A 6,429-nucleotide genomic window follows, 5' to 3' on the forward strand; every position below is an offset into this window, starting at 1 on the left:
CGCTGGGGGCGGGGCGGGGGCGGGGCCCCTGTGGGGCTCAAGGCCCCCCCGGTCGGCCCCCATCCGGGGACGCCAGGACGGACGTGCAAGCTGGCGCCAGGCCGCGCGCGCTCACGTGCGAAACACGTCGGGGCAGCTTCCCTTACTTATGGATGAAGCGTGATGATCTCTGGGTGAAGCGCAATCGTCCTGGCGGGTGTGTGTGTGTGGGCGGTAGCTCCGACTGCAGCGACGACACGGTCATATCGTCGAGGTGCAGGCGTCTGCTTCTGCAGCTCACTGTGGGCACGACGACCTATCCCCCTCGGCGGGGCCGTCGAAATTTTTTACGATATAAATACACACCGCAGGTCAGGTCGGCACCAACACACTCGCGCACGTATTGTAGCTGCACACACTCACACGCGCGTGCAGCGCCCTTTGCTGCTGCGCAATGTGTGTGTGTGTGTGCGCGTGTGTGTGTCCCACCAGGTGCCAGCTGGCCAACGCTGTACCGGCCTCACAGGGTTGCTGTTGGGACCTGCCCGCCTGGGCTTGCCCTCCTGGCTCGCTTGCTCGCTTGACGGGTCGGATACAGCTTCCACCGCTGCCCTCCCTTCCCCCCTCGATCTCTGCTCCGCCCCCTGCCCCCTCCTCCCCCTCCTGTCTGAAAGAAGAAAAACGGCAGGGGGGAGGGGAACGCAAGGAGGGAGGGGAGAGTTACCTGGGGCACCGGCGTGACGGTGCAGCGGCGGCAGCGGCAGCCTCCTCAGCATCCTCGACGAACAGAATGGAGATGGAGGGGGGGGGGGGGGGGTCCCCTGGCGTGTGTAGTGGCATTCGCGATAGGTCCGTGGAACCGTGAATCGTTCCGATCGGAGCGCGGTGGCTGCGCGGGGCGCGGGGAGTGGCGGGTGAAGAGGGATGGATCTGCGGGAGGCCTTTCTTCTCCCCGGGAAGCCTCCGGATGCCTCCCCACTCGACGTGATGACGCCGTTCTGGGTGGAGTCGCGGTGGTGGTTCCTGGTGGTGGTGGTGATGATGAGGGTGATGATGCTGGCTACATGCACCGCCTGCTGTCGGGCGACAGAACGACGCGAGGGAGATGGTTTGTCGAGCAGGTCGTCGCCCCCCCCCCTCCCAACCGCATGTGTGTTTGTGTCTTTTTCAGGCGAACCTCTGAAATATTCTGTTAATGAAGTTGGAGTGTCAAGCCCATCACGAGCAGGCTGTTCCGGTGCGCCCCCTCCACCCACCACGGGCCGGGCCGGGCCGGGCTGTGGTGGAAAGTACTTTGCCGTCTGCGCCGCGGGTCCACGTGGCAGCCACGTGGGGCAGGCAGGCAACCCTTTGCCGCAGCCGCCGCCGCCCCTCCCGCACTACTCGCGAGGAGGGCGGCCACTCATGGGTGCTCTTGAACCTGTAGCTGCTGCAGGCGTCGTCGGCGCCGCCATACAAGAGGCAGACCAGCGCAGTGGGCCCCGGGCGCCGGGGAGGAAGTTGGACACGGCACCGGGCGGTGGCTGCAGATGTAGCATGACTGTTCCAGTTACCCTCGGACACAGGCATCCTGCACGAAAAGACTCTTTCGGTGGGGCCCCGGAGGCCTCGGCTGCTGTGGTGGTGCTCCCCCTCAGAGGGTTGTGCCCCTTCGCCCGTTCCTCTCCCGCCCACCCCACCCCACCCCAGTGGTGCGGGCGGCCGATGCAGAGCCCCCGCACTTGATAATTCCTCTGGGGCTGGTAGGCGGCCCATGGCAGTGATTGTGAGGACGAGGGAGTTGGGGGGTGGGCGGGGGCCTTCCTTGTAGGCTGAGGCAACGGCACCGGAGACGAGCAGGGAATTCATAAGCGTAACGAGCTTTCTATTGCCCCGACGGCAGCAAAACGTTAGCTATAGGAGAAAAGGGGCGGGGAGAGGAGAGGGGAGAGGGGAGGACGATGCCATGTCGTCTTGGTTGGATGTCGTCGTGGTCGTCTGCCGAGGCATTGGGGCGCTATAGGCGCCAGGGGTGTGCTCCATCGCCCCGCGTGGAACCAACCAAACCCCTCCCCCTAACAAACCCCCAATTTCCCCCCCTTTCCCTCCCCCGCTCCAGCTCGAGCCTCATCAAGTCTTATTTGACGACGTGCGCCCATGCCTCCGCCCTATCGCCGACCAACCCCCCGTCCTCCTCCGCCTTCTTCCTCTTGTTCTTCCTCCCTCGCCCCACGCCTTCCCCTCCTCCACTCCACGTCGCCGCTGCTCCTCGTCTCGCCAGGGAGTCGCATCGCTCTCCCGGGGAGACGATGTCTTGACTTGACTAACCGTGAGCAGCGAGGCAATGTGAGCTGCGCATGCGCGAGTGAATGGCGGGAGTGTCCAGGCTATGGTCATCCCCAGGTCTCGCCAGTTTGCTTTTTTCCGGGTCGCTTTTATTCGGGAGTTGAACTATCAAAGCCGATCTGCGCCGCAGATCCATGGTCCCGGTCCTTGTGGTTGGAGGCGTGGCGGGCCCCTCCCTGGTTGCGATCGGGGTTTGCAGCGGCTGCGGCAACCGCTTCGTTCTGCTACCACCACCGCCTGACCGCATGCAGAGGGGCGCGGTGCGGGGCTATGCAAACTGAATAATTCCATTATTAAGGCAGAAAATTGCGTGCGTCTGATGGAACGCCGTGCCGCGGCCGGGCAGCGCGGACAGCAGCGGACATGCTGCTGTGCATCGGGCGCGCTCTCCACGCCACTTATAGGGGGTTGTGGCGGGGATTATTTTATGGGGGGGATGGGCACGCGAATGAATGCGGCTATGGGGAGCATTCGACCGCTCTCCCCGTCCAGTCCTAACGAAACGACCCCTCGTTCGATAAGGGTGAGTTTCGGTATGTATGCGGCACAGCGGTGACGGCGGCGGCGGCAACGGGTGTTCGAATGTATGGGGGTCGGGGCTGCCGCAGCGCAGCGGCCAGCCATACACACTATAAGCGCTGACCATAGCCTTTCAAAGAGCCCGCCAGATGGGAGGGCGGGCGCGAGTTTGGGGGAATGCATGTTGTAGGGCCAGTGCCGGAGCCGCCCCTGTTCTGGAAGTAGTGTGTAGTAATAAACACGAAACAATGACTTTTATTTGTCTGTTTACCCCTCCCCCCTTTCTTCCTCTCTCTCTATCTCCCCTTCCTGCCACGCATTTTAATGAAAGCGGCCTCTTCTGATACAGATAATTAATTTACTCGCGCGTGTATGGCCTCTCTCTCGCTCTCTTTTTGTCTCTTACTCTCTCTCTCTCTCCCCCCTCTGTTTCTCTTTGTCTCTGCGTCTTGCTCGCTCACTTGATCTCTGCACGTGTCTCGTTGTTTTCCGTCTGAAACATAGCCCCACCCTTCTCTCCAAACATTTTTCCGCATGTTGCATGTAAAGCCCAAGAGTTGTGGAATGACCTCAAAGTTGCTTTTATCCCTCCCCTTTGCTTTGGAAAAGCAATAAAACGGGCTTACGCCTTCTATTTGGTGCGGTGTCTAGATGTATTGTACAATAAGTCATGGAAAAAGGTCCCCAACTGGCAACTACGTTTGAGGGAGCGTCAGGCCTCTTTGTTTTCTCTTGACGTTTTGCAGTAGTGAAGTCTTGACCGTATACTTTCGTACTGTAAAAAGCAGTTACACCGTAAATATGACCGACTGCCGAGGCACGGCTATTTGGCGAATGATTGTCGGTCTGCGGCGCTCGTTTCATTTGACTTCGCCATTTCATATTTTTTCCCTGTGAGTGCTCGCTTCTTTTTTTCCCCTCCCTCTCGCTGATCCGCACTGGCGTGCAGAGTGTGTACTTTAGTTCGCTATATCCGTCGCGCCCGCGACCTTCGAAAGGCCGGTGAGAGAATTCCTCGCCTGATTTTAACCAGCGCAGCACCCGCAGAAAATAGTTTCTCTGAATTCCATCGAATAATTGATTCTACAGGGAGATTTTTAAAAATGAAACTTGCTTTGATTTTTAATCAATTCTGATAGATTAAAGAAATTAAAAAAAAAAATGAACGCGGGAAGGCGGGTCCGCCTATTGTCCCCGACCATGCCCGAGCGAGTAGGCAACCCGCCCGCACGCGCGCCTGTGATGCAGTGCGGGAGTGCCACACCTGCTAGGGGTGCTACGGGGTGCGTTGGATCGCCTCTCTCTCACCTGCCCCACGGCGTCAGCGGCGGGCACGCCTCGGCGCATCTCAATAAGGTTCGCGGCCCCACCTTTAATTTGGGCCCGGATGAGTCACGGGCGGCGGACCTCCCCGGAGCTCACTTAAGCCCTTTGTGTCGAGCCCGCGGCTCAGAGGCTCAGCCCTGCCAAGGTCGAGGTCACGCGTTCGGGGAGCTGATGGGGGTGGCGCAAGGCGAGGGTTCAAATCCCACCGGACCAGGTGTCGATAATTCCCCCCCCCCTCAGATCACTCTTTGTCGGTTTTTTTTCCGTCCGAACGCCCAGTGTGGTGGTTATGTCACAACAAGGCTCCGTCCCCGAGAGCCCTCTGCGGTTTGTTGTGCACTCTGCCGCTGGCCGACGGCAGGGCCGGCACACAAGCTGCTTGGCTGAGGTATGTACACCGCGCGCCGCGCGCCTGGCCGGCCGGCCGGACCGAAGGACCACGGCGAGGGTGCCCAGCGGGCTCAGCCCAGCGGGCTCCCCTCAAGGGACTACGGCAGTCCGACCACGGCCCAGCGGACAGGAAAACAAAACAAACACAAACACACACGCACACACACACACACACGCCGCTTGTGCCTTGTCCGCCTGCAGAGCCGAGAGCGGCGGAGCAGGAGGAGCAGGAGCAGCACGGCCGTAAGACTTATTTTAAGTCCCGGTGTGTACTCTGCGTGTGTGTGTGTGTGTGTACGTGCGCGTTAGTGCGCGTGTGAGTATGTGTGTGTGTGCGTATGTGAGTGTGTGTTTGCTGAATCGAGAGCGGTTCCATCCGCGTGTGATCGTAAACTTATCATTGACTGTCTCGGTAGAAAGTCGATATGTGAATAGCCCCCCCCCCTTCCCCCCTATTCGCCCTTTTCCCGTGTTCTGTCCGTATATCCTTCCTCCTCGCTTGTCGTAAAACATATCGTCCGCGGAGGAGCCGCACGATAGCTAAGCTGGACGACGACGACGAGGGGGGTAGCAGTGGTGCAGTAAAGTTGCAGGAGCCGGCGGCGGCTCCTGCAACTAACGCTCCTGGAGTCTCCTGCGCGCGCCTGGAGAAAGGAAGGAGGCGACGACGTTGGCCTTATCGATTGGGACGCGAGGCGCGGCGGCGGCGGCGGCGCCCTTGTGCGGCGTGTTGTGATCGGGGATGTCATCGGGAAAGGGGCCTAACTGCCTCGCCCTCCCGGCGCTGCTCCCCTCCCCGCCGCTCCCCTCCGCTCCCCTCCGCTCCGCTCCCTACTTCCGGCGCGGACCGGCGGCCCCACACCTGCACACATACGCCCCTCCCCTCCTCCCCTATTTTCTCTCGATGTGTGTGTGTCTGTGTGAGGAGGGGAGAGGGAGGGGGTCACGGGGACGTATCGACCCAACTTTCGTTGAGGAATCGCGGGTATTCAGTTTTTCCTATATTTTCCGCTTTGTGGGCGCCGTCGTCGGGGAAGAATGTTGACGACAAACACAGGCCGCAGTTTACGAAATTATTCGCAACGGTACCTCATCTCATACCTCAGCCTTTCTCTCTCTTTGTTCTGTATTTTTAGACCCTATCGCGTATTGTATGAGGTAATGCACTGCCTGCAAATAAACAGTAAATGAGTGCCTAACGGGATCGGGTTTGGAAGCCAAAATTAAATAAATGAGTTACCGGCGACGGTGTGGACGGGAGGCGCGGGAGTGCGCTGTTATGGGCTTTAGATCGTTGGAGCAGAAGGTGCTCCACGCCCGTCCTGGCGGCGCCCCGCCCTCGTGAGTTCACATGCTGTACGTAATTCAGTACACGATTATCCGGCGGGCCGCGCGGCACGTGTGCGGTGTATAGCGGTAGAGCAGCGGTAGTGGGTAGCGCCGCCGGGGGAGCAAAGGGAGCGGGAGCAGGGGAAGGAGGGGGTTAGATTTTCACACCTTGATTGACATCCCCCCACGCTCACACATCAAAGCCCCGCGCCACCAGCGGCGACGCTACAGCCAGGGCCGTACAAGTGCGCGAGACTAGAGCAGGACTTGCCGTGCGCGTGTGTTTGGTGTTCCCTACGGCGGTGGGTCGGTTCAAATAATAACAACAACGAAACTGTCGCGTGTCCGCCCTCCCCCCCTGTCTCTCACCATCTCGGGCCGAATGCGCGCCTTGTAGTAGCTCCTCGCGGACCGTGTCCCGAAAGTCTTTTGCAGTGGCGCGGCCGCGGGCGGCGCGCGTGTTCGCAGCTTGTGTTCGGAGCGAAGGGGAGTCGTAGGGCTTCCCTGCTGCAAGCGCTTGATCCATCCCATCTCCGCCCGTCCCTCCCCCCACCCTCTCCC

General features: G+C 60.4%; 1 protein-coding gene across 1 annotated transcript in view; it reads left to right on the forward strand.

Annotated features, from left to right (window-relative positions):
- The window catches only part of LOC113212042 (plastin-2), a gene marked incomplete in the record, with an annotated part of 27,584 nt that overhangs the window by 19,810 nt on the left and 1,345 nt on the right, over nt 1-6,429 (forward strand).

Source organism: Frankliniella occidentalis, unplaced genomic scaffold, assembly GCF_000697945.3.
Source record: "Frankliniella occidentalis isolate FOCC.00 unplaced genomic scaffold, Focc_3.1 Scaffold93, whole genome shotgun sequence".
NCBI classification, from domain to species: Eukaryota; Metazoa; Arthropoda; class Insecta; order Thysanoptera; family Thripidae; genus Frankliniella; species Frankliniella occidentalis.